Source organism: Typopeltis vanoorti, chromosome 14 (genome assembly GCF_054136105.1).
Source record: "Typopeltis vanoorti isolate ZY-2024b chromosome 14, IOZ_Tvanoo_1.0, whole genome shotgun sequence".
Lineage (NCBI taxonomy): Eukaryota > Metazoa > Arthropoda > Arachnida > Uropygi > Thelyphonidae > Typopeltis > Typopeltis vanoorti.
In genome coordinates this window covers 78,860,245-78,880,322 of record NC_143562.1, presented here as the reverse complement: position 1 = coordinate 78,880,322, position 20,078 = coordinate 78,860,245, and the positions used below count along the sequence as shown (strand labels likewise).

Here is a 20,078-nt window from a genome sequence, read left to right as displayed (position 1 = left end):
TATTGCCCAACAGTAGTAATTGCAGAACATTACGAAGAACGTTTGACGTTAGCTAAGTTTGCGAAACTAGTATATAATTGATTTAGTTAGTTGTTTATTTTCATTCCACTTCCACTTAGTTTTTGTTCCAGAACTTTCAACATAAACAGTTTAATAACTATATTCCAAATTTAGTAGCATTCTTTTAAACAGCCCCCCCCCCCCCCTCCGGAGTATAGACAGGGAAGATGGTTGTGCCATTGTTTTTTTTTTTTTCTGTTTTATCATTTTATAGCCTTTATTGGATTCACATTTCCGCTGTGTGCATATTTGGTCATCGGCGATTAAGTTTCTCTGGAATAGGTTCAAAGATGAATAACAAGTAAAATATAATAATAACTTTGGAATACTGTATGTCAGGAAAGCTTGAGAATTGTGCAATTTGATCGACAAAAGAAGAAGTGTACGAATAAGTTTAAAGAACGAATTTTTCAAATCGATACGTCGGAGATGATTCACATGACATGTATGCGAGTCCATTTTTGGAATTTGTACAAGCCAAAGAGAAGTCGGGTTTTGCGGAATAAGTTACCAGTGAGTGAAAAGACGCCTCTTTTCACACACTGTTTAGTTGAAGATGCCTTGATATCTAAAACGAACCTCTCGAAATTGATTCATGGAAGACCAGTGTGATGGATGGTTGGAAGGTAGTCTAAATCTCTTGAGGATTGTTTAAGTATCGATTGCCTGTGATAATTCTACGGATCTCATGGGAACCTGCTGTAACGACTTATAATAACAATAATTAAAAAGAGATTTCGTGTATATTTGATATGACAGCTTCGCATGGTTTCGTCGACTTTTTAGCTTATTGCAAGTGTCAGGGATTGACATAGTATACGGACTTACACAATGGAAACTTAATATTATTACATGGTGCCTCAATTCAGCCCACGACTCATCACGGAAGAAAATTACACGTTCACCTCATAAACATTTTTGTCTGTTAATTGCCTATGTTCTATGACCCGTTTGCTTGTTTTGCAAGAACAAAAAACAGAGTTTATTGCAGAATAAAACCTGCTACACCGTAATGTTGACCAGCTAATTCATCTTCAGTTAAAAAAGTCTATATAAAAATTCCTTATGTGATGAGAATGGAACCCAGGTCCATACCAACTGAGAGGCGCTTGTCATGTCGTTCTTCCAACTCTGCTACGGAAGCCCTTAATCATAATATGACTTACATAAAAAGATGCAAACCTTAGCATTCGAATGATTTAATTTATTACCGGTTCTTCGTGATCGATCCACCACTATTCATTAAAAATTTTATTTGGTACAGCATTATTTTTAAATACGATGTGTGTGCGTGGGGGGGGGGGGGGGGATAACAACGCTATGGCATTGGGGAAGGTGTCAAGGCCGCCAGTGACTGGATATTTTACCACCAATTGTCGAAATTGTTACACTAAAAAAATGAAAAACATTCGCTGCGAATTTGCCAAGGGCGCCAAAAACCTGGCTACGCTACTGGAGAGAGGGATGGAATTCCACTCAGCACATCGCCTGTTGGTCGGTTATATTTTTATCCATTGCTGCTGAATATAATCACTGTTTATACTACATCACAGTTTTAGGCTTTGCTGTCTCTAATTTGGCCTGTGAGTACTTACTTTAGATGTCCACTTTCAATGTGTACTTACAAGTGGATATTTAATTTCAATCAGTCCACTCGAGGGAAGGATAAAAGAAATTGGTGTGGTGTAAGTATGTAGGGAAGGGAAAAGGAATCGCCGAACATGTTAAATTCTGGTTATTCCTTTTCCCTTCCCTACATACTTACACCACACCAATTTCTTTTTTCCTTCCCTCGAGTAGACTGATAGAAATTAAATATCCACTTGTAAGTACACATTGAAAGTGGACATCTAAAGTAAGTACTCACAGGCAAAATTAGAGACAGCAAAACCTAAAACTGTGATGTAGTGTAAACAGTGATTATATTCAGCAGCAATGAACAGCTCAGTTTTGTTCATTTAACTTCTGATATAAAAAGTATACTCGGATCTCTTTTTTATGTGGTTTTGAAGTTATGTAGTGCATATTTCATGCAAATTCGGGGTTTTCCAGTTGTACATAAGGAATAACGTGTTGCAGCACATTCTGCGTAACGTGAGTAACGTCTAAGCAGTGAGTGTCCGTGAAGTTTAATTTTGCATGTGAGTAAGTGTTTGCCTTTTCATTATCGTAAGTCTAAATTTTGCTAATTTTTATTTGATTTTATTTGGCCCAGTGGAGAAAAAAAAAGCACCAAAGAAAAGCAATTTCTTTGGAGATGAAAATTGCAATTTTAGATCGCTTAGCAAACAGAGAGGGATCTGCGGCGATTGGTAAACATTTTAATTTAGGCGAATCTACTATAAGAGCAATTAAAAAGAATGAAGTCGCAATAAGAAAATCTGTCATTTCTGGCACAAATCTAAATGCCAAATTATCATCGTACTCAAGAGATGCTTTATTAGAAAACGGAACGAGCGTTCGTAATTTGGATTGAAGAATTAACTCAAAGAATTCCTATAAGTGGTTATTTAATTAAACAAAAAGCTCTTCGGTTTTATGAATAGATGAAACAATTGGAGCCACCTACTTCCGCTTCCCATGCTGATAAAGAATTTTCGGCTAGCAAAGGATGGCTAACAGGATTTTTAAAAAGGAATGCACTTCATAACGTGAAGTTAAAGGCGAGGTTGCAGCAGCAGATGAAGCAGCCAAAATTTTTCAAGAGAAGTTAGCTGAATTTATTGAAGATGGTGGATATTGTCCCGATCAAGTGTTTAACGCTCACGAAACAGGATTGTTTTGGAAGAAAATGCCTAGTCGAACTTACATCGCAAAGTCTGAGAAAAAAGCAAATGGGTTTAAAGCAAGCTAAGATCAAGTAACGTTGTTACTTCGTAGCAGTGCATCAGGGGATCAAATGTTGAAACCCCTTACTAAATTAATCTCTAAGACCACGTGCTCTAAAAGGCCAAGATCTAAAACAGCTGCCGGTACATTGGATGGCTAATACAAAGGCCTGGGTAACACTGCTGTATTTACTGAATGGTTCAATAATTGCTTTATACCAGAAGTGGAAACATATATGAAGCAAAAAGCTCTCAATTTTAAAGTTTTATTAATTGTTGAAAATGTACCAAGTCACCGCATTTAGAACATCGAAATGTGCAGGTAGTGTTTTTTCCACCCCATACAACAAGCATTATTCAGCCATTAGATCAAGGTATAATTGCTACTTTTAAAAAATATTACGTTAAGCACACTTTTCAAATTTATATTGGATAAACTAGAAAACTGATTATTAACAGTAACTAATGTTTGAAAAAAAAAATTCTATTTTGGACTGTTTAAATCATGTTGCGTCTGCTATCGCTGAAATAAGACCACAAACTTTAAATGCCTGCTGGAAAGCAGTTCGCCTGGATGTGTTGCAAACAGTGCAACCATTCAAACATCTATATTATTAGTTGAAATCATTAGTTTGGCACATGAAATTGGTGGAGAAGGTTTTGATACATTTAGCCAGAATGATGTAGACGAATTGCTTGTGGATAAATACCTTAAGTGACGATGATATTATTGGATTTCAATTAGCTTTAGATATCGTTGAAGATCCAGAAAACAACAGTGAAGCAGTAGAAAAACCTGAATATAATTCGAGAAGGTCTTGAACTGTGCAATAAATTGGAAAATCATTTTCTTGTTAATGACAAAATATTCTGAACGAGCCTTTAAATTCCAACGTCAGCTGAAAAACAGTATGTCTGAATATCGCGAGCTGTATAAAAAATTAGTAAAATCTTCATCGCAAAGTTTAATCACTGATTAGATTATCAGAAGAAAAAAATCGGCAGCGAACGAGGGTCAAGCTAATTCTGTTTATGAAGAAACATTGCCTTTACCATACAGATCAGATGCGCTGACTATCTCTTCTGGTGATGAAAGTGATTTCGCACCAGTTCGCAAACGTTGTCGAATATTATCTAATAGCGACGATAATTCTGATAAAAAAAAATTGTTACTTTTCAATAAAAATTAAATGAATAAAGCTTTAAAACAAACTTAGACGTTCTTATTTTCCTGAATTTTTATAAACTTTTATGCGATTTTTTTTTTGGTTTATTTTAATTCATTGCTTCGGTTTTATGCGGTTTTAGAAAATTATGGAATAAGTTAGGTCTTTTTTGTGCGGTTTTTTATATGCAGTTTTCTGTGGAACGTACTGTATCTACCGCATAAAAAGAGACCCGACTGTATTTTGTTATTCTTGTTGTGTTAAGGAAATGACATCAGTGGCATATGTAGATTTTCCTCGAGCAGGAATCGACTTAACCGGTTTCACAGAAATGGCAGCCCCCCTCCCCCCGGAAATTCGGATCATTCATCTTTAAAAAAAAAAAAAAAAAAAAAAAAAAAAAAAAACAGACCAGCTCAGTACGTATGTCTCATATCCTTGGTTTCTTTGGCGTATTAAAAAAAAACAACCACTAATCATAAAATAAATGCTATTATTATATGTTGCTTTTTTTTCTTGATTCTTTAAAAAATTGTAATGCGTATGATTGAATGGTCCTCCTTTGTTGAAGAACAATAGCAGCAATAGTCCTTTGTTTGCTTTCTTTCTATATACGTTGCTCATATTATTAGTTTTCATTACTGCTGAAATAGATTTTATTCTTTTTAAAACACCTCAAGCTGTTTGGCTCTCAAAAAATAATAAATAAATAAATATATAAAACAATTCTGAATAACAAGAAACATTCCAAAAAAAGTAGATATAAACAAATTCTCGTAAACAAAATCTGTTTATAGCCTTTCTCGAGTCAAAGTTAGCATTATCGAAAAACTTAGTGCTTGAGCTTATTCACAAAATAAGCGTTCTGAGAAAAACAGATTTTGCAAGAAATAACTTGTGGAATGTACAAAGCCACTGATGTTCCAGGATTCAGATTTCCTCTGCGTTATTTTATAAGCTCGATGAAGCATATATATAAAATTTCGAATAACAACAAAACACCCGGTGTTTTTATGGCAAAGATATGTTTGCCACTCTCTGGTCCTGTTGGTACTCTTAATTTGAAATTGTTGCATTGCGTGTGATTCAATCGCTGCAATACTTTCAGATATCGCTCATTTGAACTGCAATTTCATATTGGGAATAATAATAATATAAAAAAAATAACATTACTCAAGGCTTTGAGAAACGTGTGTTGTTGCTCTTGACATTTCCAGAACATTTAATCATACCATCACGGCCTGCTCAGTAAACTGCTATCCTCCAGTCTAGTTTCCCGTTGCAATTGGGTAGCCAACTTCTTCCCTGTCGTTTATTGTTCTGGAGGAAGCTTTCTCTCTTAGCGCTTCAACGCCATTTTCCTGTCCTGCTCTTTTTACTTGATATAAATAACCTTTCTCGTTGGCCAATACTACTGTTAACAGTTTTGCTGATGATGAGATAACAGTATACACTACATTCGTCGTACTGAATCTATAAATTATGCAATGGACAAACTTGCCAAGCATTGGGGGGAGGGGATCATTTGCAATCATTGTCTTAAACTCTATCTCCATGCCGTTATGTATTGAAGCAAGGATAACCCAGTCACCTTCACTGCCACCAGATCGCGCATGGTCTTGCCTTCTTTTTCACAAAATGGACTTCAGCTCACCCTCCCTTCATCAAATAAATGATCTCCCCCCGTTTGGACTGACAGTGACCTGTAGCATTGCTTAGCATAAACACGTCACATCAATTTCTTCCACCTCAGTTTCTTAATTTTTTTTAAACATAATTTCCTGCAGCAAACACTACTTTTCATTCACCAAGTAACTGTACTTATCTGCTCGTTCTTAGAATACTGTTCACATATTTGACATAGTGCGCCTGAAATCTCTCAAAAAAATTCTTGATGCTGCCTAAGAGTGAATTGTCTGATAATGATTCCTCGTCTACTGACTTATTTGACCACTATCTCACTAGGTACTTTCATGAATACTGCACCATGGAGCTGGCATCCATCTTTCATCATTCCGTTGGACCTGTTAAAACACAAAGCACCAACTGCCTCTGTTTTTTCTGAAACTTCTTGACGAAGTGTTTCCATCAGTGGCGGCCGGTGAAAATTTTAAGTGGGGGTGCTGCATATGCAAAATAAAAAAAAAAGATTTTTTTTCCCCTAATCAGTAACCAATTTATTAATAAATAAATTTACATATTAAAAAATCGCTTTATTAAAAATATTTCACCCTCACCACAAACACACACGAATAATAAAAAGTTTCGTATCTCACAGAAATAACGCGCGCAAGCATATATTGTATGTAAATCCGACACTGCTCTCTGAGCAGTGTCGGATTCACTTGTAAGCGCAATCGAATATCGGCGAGTCTAGCTGCAGTTGGCCGAACGTGATAATTCCGACACTGCGTTAGATCGCAATGCATTTGTTTCGTAATCTAAATTGTTAATCGAATAATTCCAATTATTAACTATTCAATCAATGTCGAGACATAAGCCATAACCTTTAACATGTTGTATTGCATTTATATAATGTTGTAAGATTGTTATTATTTATAAATACAAAATTTAATTTTTTTTTCATTTTTTCCTTGGGGATGCTGCGGTGTCGCAGTGCTTATGTACAAGCTGCCACTGGTTTCCGTCCAACTGTAACCTCCAGCTTTTCACAAAAAAATTGTCAATAAGTTTCCAGATCTTGTCTACACAACTCACATGCTATAGGTTCTTCTGCCCATTGTGTATAAGATTGATTTAAAAAAAGAAATGTCGGGTGTGGATATGGAGAATGCAGACTACAGTCGTTTTTGTTAATGGCTAGAACTGTTTCCAAAACAATGCCAACTGCGCTGGGATATTGTCTTAGTGAAGTAACCAGCTACTCCTGTAGTAATTTTCACTGAACATCTTAAATCACTTTCAACATCATTCCTGTCGAAATTGCAGAATATAAGAATTAGCTAATCGACCAATCGTTCGATGCTGTTGGCACACTCTCCCTCGATGAGTCTTTGGACTCCCTGGAGGTGTCAAATAATAATAATAATAATAATAAAAATAATAATAAATGAATTGTTCACATGTAGTACTTCATGCTAATAGCGGCACGTGGCAGACTAACCCGTGAGTACATATGACAGTACTGCTGACTTGTTCATATCGGCCAGTTGACCTTTGGTCTGTATATCTATCGTGTAGTCATTACCATAGCATACTTGTGCTCAGCTGTATTATAATATTGTATAGCTTCAGTAGGAAGTATAATTAATGCCAGATTTAGATTGCTTAATTATTCTTCACTTGAAATGTATGTAAAGCTTTCAAAGCAAGTTAAGTTGTATTTCGAATTACACATTACGATTAGGATGAGGAAAGGAGAGAAATTTACTCAGCACGAAGATATTTAGAACCAAATACATTAAAAGCAGCAATATGTGTATATAAAATGTGATTTCTTTTTTATCACAGCTTTTTTAAATTGATTGCATTTTAAATGTATTAAGTGTACAGTGCTTAATAAAATTCATTATAAACAAGTTTTTGTAATTAACTGGTTAAATTATATCTTGTTTCATATTTGAATTGCTTATGGTTCAAATAAATGTTAAAAATTCAGATAAATGTACTTGCGCATGGTGAGTAAACATTTTACTAATACTTTCAGTAGTTAATAAGTTCTTTTTTTGTTCCCTGGGGGAGAAAAAAACTTATTACTACTACTTGAAAAAAACTTATTACTATTACTACTTAATTTTCAAGTAAGATATTCATTATGTATTTATTTTTAATTTAGCATATGCTTAACAGGGATCTGAAATTAAGGAGACAATTTTATGATAGAATAGTACTATTTGAGGCAAAGGCATACTTGTGTATGGGGGCGAGGAATTGGACATTAAAAAGCACCCAACATTATAGTGCCTTCTTATATAAAGGAAATCATTGGATATAGAAGTATATCCAAATAATAAAATATATTAAATCTCTTAAACAAAAAATTACAAAAAAAAATAAACCAAAATATAAACCTATAAACAATGTAATAAGCAATGCTTTTTTAGTGGAATACGGCGTACTGGGTCCTTCATTAACAGTGATATATGACATAGGGATGCCGTACATTTAGAAACTTGCACATTTGCCTAGTACGCAAATAAGCTTATTTAATTCAATTTACATTTTCCAACTACGTTTATTGTTAAAATATTTGCTATATAAAACTTTGTTTACTATGTAAAATTTTTATTAAAATTATTATAAACTTTTTTTATATACTTGTACAGTAAACTTCATGAAATATATGTTATATATTTGTTGTTCTTAATTTCCAAAAAAAATATGAAGTAAAAATATCTGTGTGTGTATATATGTAGAAAGTTTTTACCTTGGGTATAATATATGTTAAAGATACCAAGCTATTTTAAACCTGGTTTTACTCCGTTTCCCAAGTAAGCAAACAGACAAATAAGTGAAGTTTGCGCCTGCACGTAGTGTGAGTCTAACTGACCCACAAGGTATTGCAAGTCTAGGCAACTCGTGGTAAAGATGGAATAAGCTCTGATCACTATTCTTAATATTTACCCTTAATGCAAAGCTCATCTCCTTGAGGAGATGTATGATGCTGTGCATTAAAGGCAACGGGGCCACTACCCAGACCGGCTTATACCTTTATTGAGGTCTCATCAGTGGGAACCAGGCTTAGAAATACTAAGGTTAAGTAATACAGAACTTATAAGTATTTTACCAAAACAAGTTACCAAAAGGTGCTTTGACCTTATTAAATAAAAATCTCAGGATGAGAGATAGATGTAGAAAGTTTTTTTACCTTGGGTATAATCGATGTTAAAGATACCAAGCTATTTTAAACCTGGTTTTACTCCGTTTCCCAAGTAAGCAAATAGACAAATAAATGAAGTTTGTCCCTGCACGTAGTGTGAGTCTAACTGACCCACAAGGTAGTGCAAGTCTAGGCAACTCGTGGTAATCTCTCATCCTGAGATTTTTATTTAATAAGGTCAAATCACCTTTTGGAAACTTGTTTTGGTAAAATACTTATAAGCTCTGTATTACTTAACCTTAGTATTTCTAAGCCTGGCTCCCACTTATGAGACCTCAATAAAGGTCGAAACCGGTCTGGGTAGTGGCCCCGTGCCTTTAATGCATAGCATCATACATCTCCTCAAGGAGATGGGCTTTGCATTAAGGGTAAATATTAAGAATAGTGATCAGAGCTTATTCGATCTTTACCACGAGTTACCTAGACTTGCACTACCTTGTGGGTCAGTTAGACTCACACTACGTGCAGGCGCAAACTTCACTTATTTGTCTGTTTGCTTACTTGGGAGACGGAGTAAAACTAGGTTTAAAATAGTTTGGTATCTTTAACACATATATACTAGGGGGCTATACCCCAACCCCCCGTGTTCCGGACTGGTAGGCCGGTTTTCTTGAATTCTGATGACTCGAATTTTGAAGACTTGACATTCAGGGTAGCCCCTGAGTTTCCAAACGTTTCAAAAAATATAGGGTAGATATATATATTAAATCATAATTTTACTGACTAGGAACACCGAGATAAGGTAAGATAAAAACATTAATTAAAGCGCAACTAGTTTCATCGGAATGCCAACTTCTTCAGGTATACAAATTATCATAAACTGGAAACTGGAAAAATAGCAAAATAAAACATGGACTTCTCATGTAAACAAGTTAGGAATAACAACAGTCAAATTTGAACTGGCGTCTGCGTGGCAGGTCTAGCGTGGGGCGTTAGTGAATTGGAACTATCTCGAGAGCTCCACAACTGAATTACTGCGCTGTGTGAGTCAGGTAAGCTATAACTTAAATTGCTGTTCATGTGTGAGGAGTCCAGAACTATTTATTTTCGTTCTAAGATGCGTCTTTCTAGTTCATCAGCGCATTTATGGATATTAGTCCACCGTTTGTAGATCTCTCCTTGGCATTTTGCCAAGAATAGTCGATTCATGCTGAAGGGGAGAAAGAAATGAAGGATGTACGAATTGGTTGCCAACATGCTAAATCACGTGCTTTCTTGTCTGTCGCTGTACTAGTACTAGCTTGATTTTTGTTGTCACTTTTTTGCATTATTTTTTTATTATTAATTTGTATGACGGATCCAGTACAGTCAACAAGTTCTGTTGTTAAACGTTTCAGTAGCTCTTGCAAAAGAATATTGAATAATATGCTGACATTCTGCGAAAAAAGAATTGTCTCCTTGTTCCCCTTTTTCAAGTCATAAAACGTGTAAGTGCAATTGCGGGTGTATCGGGGTTGACTGTTAAAATAATTCGTAGGGAATCAAAAGATGAAGGTAGGCCAAAATTTAAATCTCAAAAAAAAAAAAAAAAACGCCAGAGTAAAGAAAACCATCGAAACCGTAGCTTTGAATGATTTTGATGTAGATGTTATAAGAAGAACTATTCACGAATTTTACGTGGTTGAGAAAACAGTGCCAACTGTTCCGAAATTGATTCCTGTGCTTAAAGAAAAAATTAATTTTCCTTGGAAAAGAGAAACTTTAAGGAAAATACTTCAGGAAATCGGATTTTGTTTTAAAAAGTCCCAGAATAAAACGAAACTCATCATGGAGCGAAGTGACATTGTTTTATCTAGAACGCAGTATTTGAGAGCAATATTTCAGGGAGGAGAAAAGACCGATTGTGTATCTAGATGAAACTTGGATTAATAGTAATTTAACTTATGGAAAATGTTAGCAGACTAAAGAAGAATGTGGAGTGCTACAAACCGGAAATGTCTCGCGGCGCATAATAATTTTGTGTGCGGGTGGAGAAATGGGTTTTTTTACCGAATTCAAACATACTATACAAAGCCAATTACCATAGGCAAATAAATTCTACGATCTTCGAAAAGTGGGCAGAAGAAAAACTGATTCCAAACCTTCCTAAAAATGCTGTTGTTATAATTGATAACGCTTCATATCACTCTATTCGATTAAACAAAGTTCCAAATTGGTCTAATAAGAAGCAAGTTCTTATGGATTGGCTCTCTGCAAATAACATTTCTCATTCCCCAGATATGCGAAAAATTGAATTGCTTAATTTGGTCAAAAGAAACTCGCCCACAACTAAACTATTTAAATTCGACACGATGCTCAGAGAGCATGGATTTCTAGCTTTGAGGCTACCACCATATCATTGCGATATTAATACTATTGAGTATGTTTGGGCAGAAGTGAAAAGTTTCATTCGCCATCGCAACGTAACTGGAGATATTGACATGTCGAAACTTTTTAAGCTTTCAGAACAGGCGATTGAAAGTATTACAGTTCAAAACTGGGGAAAATATTGCTTTCATGTCACCTCATTGGAAAATATGTATTGGGACAGAGACGCAATTATCGAAGAATTATGCGAACCTTTGGTGATCAGTTTAAGTGAAAGTGATGGCGATTCGGACACCGATTCAAATGACTATGAAGATTAAAAGGATTTGATAATGGTATTTTTTTCCAACCTTTTTATTTGCATGGGTTTGTAAAAGAGTCACAACAAGTCATAAATAATTAATCGGTTTAGGACATTAAAGTGTCTCAGTTCTATCAACTGTAAGTTTAGAATATCTAAGTTCATTTGAAAAAATTTCTGTTTTTCTGTATAATTAGTTTTATTTTATAGAAAACTTTCTTAAAAATAAACTTAGTTAAATTTTTGTTTTATGCTATACCTTTTTTAATTTTGTTAATAGTCTACGTACATTTTGCCAACTGTTACCCAAGTAAAATCGTTACACTTTAAAAACTACAATGTTCGTAAAAGAAAAGCTAAATTTTCCGACCTGTAATAATAAACATATCCCAGAAGACAGATTGATTACCCTGTTATCGGAATGGATTCTCCTTTTTCTGACATGCCCAGAAATGTCAAGGGACCTCTAATCGGTGGAGTAAGATTCAAGTCTATATGGTGTTGACGCTCTTCTAAATTAGAGTTTGCAGAGAAAAGGACATGACTGGAGAGGGTGCTTGCATGTGTTCTGATGTAAGAGATATCACGTTGATGCTCTTCAAGACGTAGTGAGACCAACTTATCGGTTTGCCCATAATATGGTTTTCCGCAACTGCAGATGATTTTATAAACTCTTGGGAACTGAAGTTGGTTATGTTTTGGCTTGGGTTGACTCAGGAAAGAACGAAGTTTGGTAGGGTAGTGAAGTACGTTCTAATATGAGAAGTCCATGTTTTATCTTGCTATTTTTCCAGTTTCTAGTTTGTGATAATTTGTACACCTGAAGAAGTCGGCATTCCGACGAAACTAGTTGTGTTTTAAAGTTTTTTTTTATCTTACCTTATCTCGGTGTTCCTAGTCAGTAAAATTATGATTTAAAATGTCTACAATCCGAGTGAATACCAGTTACAATATATAGAGAAAATATTTTACCTTGGGTATATATTAAAGGATAAAAAAAAAATGTTTTTATTATTTTAATTTTCAAAATTTCCTGCTAGCAAAGAATGAATACCGACACATTTGTTTTACAATAACTGCTAATAAGGATATAATAAGGAAATCATGAAGAAAGAAATCAAAGAAACAAGGTGTAATAATAAGCGCGAGGAAATAGCATACCTGGAAATAAAACAACAAACTTGAGAGGCACATCAAAAAATTTTTTAAAAAAATGACAAGAAAATGAATGATCCACAGAATTTTTCAGTTAAGAGCAGCGGTGACAAAATGTTGTTTGAAACTGAAGAAATTAAGAAAAGCTAGGTGATGTGTGTCAGGACGAAATTACACAGGGAAGAAATTACACAAAGAAAAAATTACACATAGATAAAAATGCACTAAGAAAAAAAATTAAAAGGAAAAAATACACAAAGTAAGAAATTACACATAAAATAAAATTTTCCAAAAATTGTACAAAATTTATAACCAGCAAGGAGTAAATCACTAGTGCAGATTTGGGCAAGGGGATTAGGGAGGTGGTTGAGTTGGAAACTCAAAATGATGTAGTGACCCTAATTAGTACTTACCTCAGATTTACAAGGAATAATTGATATATAATACATCTTTGATAGGTGATAAGAAATAACTTCCTGGCTAGCTTGGAGTGGTGCACAAATTATATTGGCGAAGGGTCTTTGCTATTTGTTCATATGTTCCTTTAAAGTAGGGTATGCTTATCCTTAAAACATAGTAGAATATGCTGATTCTTTACGATATATTAAAGTATCCAAAAAGGGAAGATTGCTGTTAGTTTCACGTTCAATAGTGTACTTGATGAGAGTATATAGGAGTTAATTTTATCCAGAAACTGAGGTAATTCTGTTTCAGAGTGAGAACAGATTGCAAAGATGTCATCCACAAAACATAGGCAAATGCGAGGATGAGAAGAAATGGTGTTAGAAATCTGATCCTCTAAATGCTCCATAAAATAACCAACCGAAGCAGGTGATATAGGACTACTCATTGCAGCACCTACCATCTGCTGAAATAATTTCTTACGCGTAAGTAAAATAGCTGGCATTGATAGTAAACTTGAATAAATTGACGCTGTCAACAGTGAAATCTATTTGTAAAAGCTGAAGTTTTTTGAAGTGGTATATTTGTAAGAAATAAAACTACATGAAAGGAAACCACTATTTCAGACTCTTGAAGATGAATTTCTTTTATTTTTTCTTTGAAATTACAACTGTTTTTTATATAAGAGGTAGTTTTCTCAGTAAAATTTCGTAGAAAACTTAAAAGATATTTTGTCAGATAATAAGTAGGAGATCATATGCAAAAAACTATTGGACGTAAAGGGATAACCCAATTGGTGTCGCTTAGGATGGCCATAAATAGGTGGGGGACATGCATGATGAATCTGCAACTTTTCAATAGTATTACTGTTTAAGGAATCTGTTTGATCTAACAGTTTATTCAGTTTGTTTCTAGCTTTACTTAGGACTGTCAGTTATACTATGAGTGAATATAAACTTGATGTTTTACGCAGTAAAACATCAAGTTTGCGATTGTAGTCAGTGGCATCCATGAGTACAGTTGTATTTATAGGCAGATATATTCACCCAATTTCACTTCATCCTTCACAAAAAAAATGGGTATTATCAAAAGCCTTGTACACCGAGCACGCACAATTTGTTCTTTTAAGTCTCTTCTATTAGAAGAATTAAATAAAATAAAACTTACTCTATTACTTAATGGATACAGCGTAACCTTGATACAGAAGATACTTCATAATCATCATCCCTCTTCCAGATTGCAATCTGATGTTTAAAGGATCAGCATACCCTACCTTAAAAAGGAACATTCGAACAAATAGCAAGGACCCTTCGCAGATGTAATTTAAACACCACCTTCAAACCATCCCGGAAGTTATGATCTTTCTTACCACCTATTAAAGATGCATTATCGCCTTTATCAAATACCGTTCTTGTCATCTTTGCTATTTTGGACAGACCGTTCTGCTGCCGTTAGAATCGAAGGACATCAAGATTGTATGATTTGTTGCGTCTGAAGGTTCAGACCTTCCTTCTCATTCCATCGACACTAGACAGAGTTCGGTAGAGTCGTACCAAGATGCTACACCACAGTAGGTTCAAATTGATCGTCTATATTTTGAATCGTGCAAAGCCTACACACTGTTGTAATCTTAATCAGACTGTATGCCTGTTTCCAGATGGCAAATGATCGCTGTTTGTTTATATTATTATTATTTATATGGGTACTCCATGGAGTCAAGACTCATCGCTGGAGACACTTTATCAATTAACACTGTCATACATCTCCTTAAACTTATTCACTGTTCGCAAATTCACAACCTCCCACAATCCATTTCACTCATTAACCACTCTCCAAAAGAAAAAAAAAAAAAAAAAAAAACCTAGTCCACACACCCTTAGACAGCTTCCAAGTGTGACCCCTTGTTTTCTTTCTACTCCCCATGTATTGAAAAAATTATGTGTCGGTCTTATAGAATCCCTTTAGTAACTTATAAGTTTTTATCATATCCTCTCCTCCGCCTATCAGCTAAACTCTGCAACCCATACACCTTCAATCTATCCTCATAGGGAACATTCCACAGACCTGTCACCAGTCTCAGTTCCTGAGAAACGCAGGTGATCAAATCTGTGCAGAGTAGTTAATGTGGTTGAATCATAGCCTTATATTTGTCAATGTGTTCTTCAGCATCCAAGTAATCCTCAGCTATTTTGCCAAGTCTTGCAGTATGTTCTCTGAATTTCAATTCTCTATCCACCATCACCTTCAGATCCCTAGCCTCATCAGTTTCCCGTAAATTAGTACCACCAATATAATACGAAGTGTGTAATCTTTTCATTCCGAAGTACATTCATTACCTTACCTTTTACAATATTTGGATTGACAACCATTGTCCTTTGCCCACACTGTCAATTTATTTAAATCCTGTAAAATATCCACATCACATTTATCAACTATTGTCCTCCCTAGTTTTGCGTCGTCGGCAAACAAAATGTCCCCCCCCTTTCAAATCTTCCGCTATATCATTAATAGAAATTAAAGAGCAGTGATCCTAGTACAGAGTCCTGGCGTACTCCAGTAGTCGCCCTCATTTGCCTTGATTTCATTCCACCATACACCACCCTCTGATGTATATCAGTCACCCATCCCTATCTATTCCACTAGCCACATATTCATTCCCATTTGCTGCAACTTATGTAATAGTTTTCCATGCTGTATTCTGTCAAATGCTTTCGCCAAAGTCCAGTAGTATCATGGTGTAGCCATTTCTTTTATCCAATTCTTTTGTCACCTTATTATAAAGTGTAAATAAATTACTGAGGCAGGACCTACCTTTTACAAAGCCTTGCTGCCCCTTATAGAGTAGCATGTTCCTATCCACCCATTCTTAAATTTTACTTTTAACCAACTTTTCCAATACTTTAACCACTATCAGAGATATTAATGGGTCTGTAATTTGCAACTTCTGTCTTGGTGCCACCTTTATGTAAGGGAACTATCTTACAGTCTTTCTAATCCCTAAGAACCTTGCCAGAGCTGAGACTGAGATTAAACAACTTCGTCAGAGGCACTGCTAGTTCACTTGCACATTTTTGTAACTCATGAGCGGACATGCCATCCAGGCCTGGTGTATTCACATTGCTATTTTTCAGTATCTGGGTACTTCTAGTTCATGCACCTCAATGCTCACATCAGTCTGTCACCACCTAGATAATCTACAAGTACCTTTGCAAAGTGATCACGTCTTAACTGAACTTATTTCTTCTGCTTTTGCCACTTTTCCTACCATCAGCACTCAGTAAAGTTATCTTTCCATAATCATTCTTTCTCTTAGTTGCTACATAGTGAAAAAACTCTTGTTTACTTCCGTGTCCGGACCACGATGCGCGACAATTGGGCGACGGTCAACTTTGTAATAGGCAACTGGGCGACAGAAACTGGAAATTTTTTGCACGTTAGCAGGCATACGATTTGGCGGATTTTTTTTTTTTTTTTTTTTTTTTTTGTAAATATTGATAAAATAAATATGGCTAAGACTTATGAGATATAAATTATGAGTTCTTTCCACATAGTTGAAAAAAAAAATAATAATCCAAACAAAATGCACAAATGATAATTTCCCAAAGAGACCTCATGCAATGAAGCTTAGAAATACTTCTAAATCATTTTGAAAATGATTTCACTCTTATACATACTCGTACTTATTTCAGATTCACGGTAAGTTATTATTATTAAGAGAGACCCCCAGGGAGCCAGAGATTCATTGAGGGAGGCCACATACTACACACACCAGCTATCATACTTATTCTTGAATTCATTCACACTGCTTGCACTCATAACATCCAATGGAATCCATTCCAACCACCCTATGAGAGAAAAATCTAGCCTTCACCCCCCCCTCTTAGTGGCATTCATTCTCAGCTTCCAAGGATGTCCTTTCCCTCCACCCTCCATAAATCGAAAAATTCTATCAATTGAAATCCGGTATGACCCTTTCAGAAGTTTGTAAGTCTCAATCATATCACCCCTTTTTCTCCTGTTTGCTAGTGTCTGAAGTCTACAAATTCACAATCTGTCTTCATAATCAATATTCCACAATCCTGATATAATTTTTAACCGTCTCCTTTGTACTCTCTCCAATATATCAGAATCACAACGGATACCAGACCTGCGCACAATGGTCCAAGTGAGGTCTTATCAAGGCCTTGTAAAGAGGCAAAATAACTTCCTTATCTTTACTGAACATTCGTTTCAGCATTGCAGTTATCTTTTGAGTTGCATTTGCAATCTTTGCCACATGACCCCTGAACTTCAACTTCCTATCTGTTAACACTCCAAGATCCCTAGTCTCATCAGTTTCTTCTATCCTAATCCCACTAATATAATACGACATTGGATATCTAATCATACCGAAGTGAATGACTTTACATTTACTGACATTGAACTGACACCATTTTCCCATGCCCACAATTCCATCCTATTCAAATCATTCTGCAAAGACTGCATATCAGCAGCATTTCTGATTACTCTACCTATCTTTGCATCATCAGAAAAATAACTATGTCGCTTGTCAAATCCTTCCGAATATCATTAATCTACAGATTGAATAACAGTGTACCAAGCACTGATCCTTGTGGTACACCACTTGTTATTTTTTTTATTATTTTTATTTATTTATTTATATTTATTTTTAATTTATTAATCTTTGTACTGGTTATGGGCAGTACTACCCTTACATCACGTCCAGACTTGATATAGGCCTAAGCCTTTACAAGTTTTACCCTATGCCTGTTCGAGTTATTATTGTAGTCTTTCTCTGGTGGCAACGCCATGCCACTAGTGTGCCCTGTAGGGCCCTCAAGGAAAGAACGTTTATATCCTTTTGCGTAAGCCCAAGCTGTTTTAAGTCCTTATAACTATCTGCACTCCATACGCCATGTAAAGAGATGGTGGCGCTGGTAAGCCCCATGCTCCTCCCGTATCTTACTAACTAGATATGGGTTACTTTTATAATAATTTACTTTATTATTATCGCTACAGGCTAGGGGCGCCCTGGTCCCATCACCTGGGTGTCAACTACCCAAACGTCACCATATCTTTTAATCACTAAGTCTGGTGTTTACGCAAACCCGCGGAAGTCCTATAATGTGGTTCCACCGCAGTCTTCCAACCTTTGTTCTTAAAGCGGTTGTTCAGAATGGACGCCATGGGTGCGGAAGCAACACTGGGCTATATGAGACAGTGTCTCACTGTAGTGGCAGCCAGCCCTACAGTTGGAGTCGTCACTATCCCATCGAGCTGTGCGGGCTCGAGTAGGCAGGGCATTGATCCTCGTCCTGATGAGGTCAATATACTCGAACCCAGGGAGGAGTCTAGTGTCATCCCTTACCCAATCATGCTGGGGATGCACCAGATATATGACTTTTAAAGGAGCACCATCTACAGAACAGTGCAACAGAGATGCCCATCTCTTGAGTTCTGCGGGTGCTGACTCGATTAAAGTGCCTTGATAATGGGACCAGCCTTTAGCCCGCCTAAAGTCTTCTTGTATTAATGGGCTAAAGAAAGCCTCTCTGCAGATGGGAGAACAAGATAGTTCTAACTGCGCGATTCTTGACAGCCGCAGGTATGGGATCAGCCATCTAAGTGATGGAACCCCAAGCCTACCATCCTTCACCCTCGCATGGAAATATTCAGTAGGAGTGTCAGGCGGCAGTCGGAGCCATGATCTCACGGCTGAACGGATAGCCCTGTCCATTCAGGACAGTACCGAGATATATGTCCTACCAAGCACCAACTTGTGGTAAAAGCAATGTAGGAGATAGTATGAAAGGAGAAACAGTCTTGCTGGGGCTTGAGAGGAGCTTTCCTCAAAGAAGCGATCCCAGCTTCTAGGATAGAAGGGACAGAAGACCTTCCCTTTGGGGTGAACATGATACCGAGGTATCTCCACTCTTCCAGGATGGTCAAAGCATGCAACGGCCTCCCGTGCAGGGAAAACTCTATAGTCTCGACCTTAAGCTTCTTGTCACGACCAGAGGGGACAAGAGCTAAAGAGCAGGACTTCTCTACATTAATAGAAAGGCCTCAAATAGAGAAGAAGTCAACTGCCCGGTCAAGGAGTTCCTGCAAGCCTATCTTAGTAGAGGCTACGGGAATAATATCGTCCGCAAAGGCCATAGTATTAAAGGAAGAAGCGCCTAGACAGTAGCTATATGGCTAGGAAGAGAACGAAGAAACTCATCTATGACGCAGTTAAAGAAAAGAAGAGATAGAGGATCAGCCTGGCGAACACCCCACTGCGGGAATAGAAGTTGCACGGGAGTTGCACCTGTAGTGATGGAGCTACCCAAGTATAGCTCCATAACATAGGGGAAAAAAGGTTCTGGACATCCAGCAATAGACAGCGCTCGGAGAGCAGGAAGGGAGACGCTATCAAAGGCCTTTTGGAGGTCCAGCGACGCCATATATAGAGGCTTAAGGTGGCGTCGGGAATCAGAGAGAAGAGAAAAAAGAAGATATATATTCTCGGCACAGCCGTCTGAAGGGACAAAAGCTCTCTGTCTATAATCAAGCTGTATATGTTGCTGAAGTCGTTTAACTAATATTTTATGATAGTCTAAGTAACACAGGGGAGTTGATAATAGGTCTAAAGTCTGATGCACAGCTTGAAGTTTCTTCTGAATGAAGATAGTTCTTGAAGCATGTAAGTATGGTGGTATTACTTTACTGGAAAGGATAATGTCCACTAAGTCTTGAAGAATTTCCAACGGCACCTCCTGAAGCCTAGACACAGGAAAGCCATCATGTCCAGAGGCAGAGAAATTGGATGGAAGAGCTGCTTAATCTCCAGGATGGAGACAGGCTGGTATATTTGAAGGGCAGGAATGGATCTCAATATCGTAGGTTGGTCACATAATCAGGGAAGTGTGGAGGTGGAGCAGAAAAGACTGTATTCCAGAATTTGACAAAATCATCATGTAAGTCTGCTAGAGGTGGAGGGGAAGCACTGTCAAGGATGGTTTTGGCACATTGCCCTC

General features: G+C 36.6%; 1 protein-coding gene across 5 annotated transcripts in view; it reads left to right on the top strand.

Moving 5' to 3' along the window:
- LOC150099696 (SHC-transforming protein 1-like) overlaps positions 1-20,078 on the top strand; it is a 238,812-nt gene that overhangs the window by 81,527 nt on the left and 137,207 nt on the right. For 2 of the 5 annotated variants that reach the window (XM_090404443.1, XM_090404437.1), the window contains exon 1: positions 9,424-9,886. The exons of 1 other annotated variant lie outside the window; for it this stretch is intronic. The gene's annotated coding sequence lies outside the window, so the exon portion shown is untranslated. Of the gene's footprint in view, positions 1-2,112; positions 2,202-9,423; positions 9,887-20,078 lie in introns of those variants that run through there. 2 more of the 5 variants (XM_090404442.1, XM_090404439.1) reach the window with 2 other exon arrangements.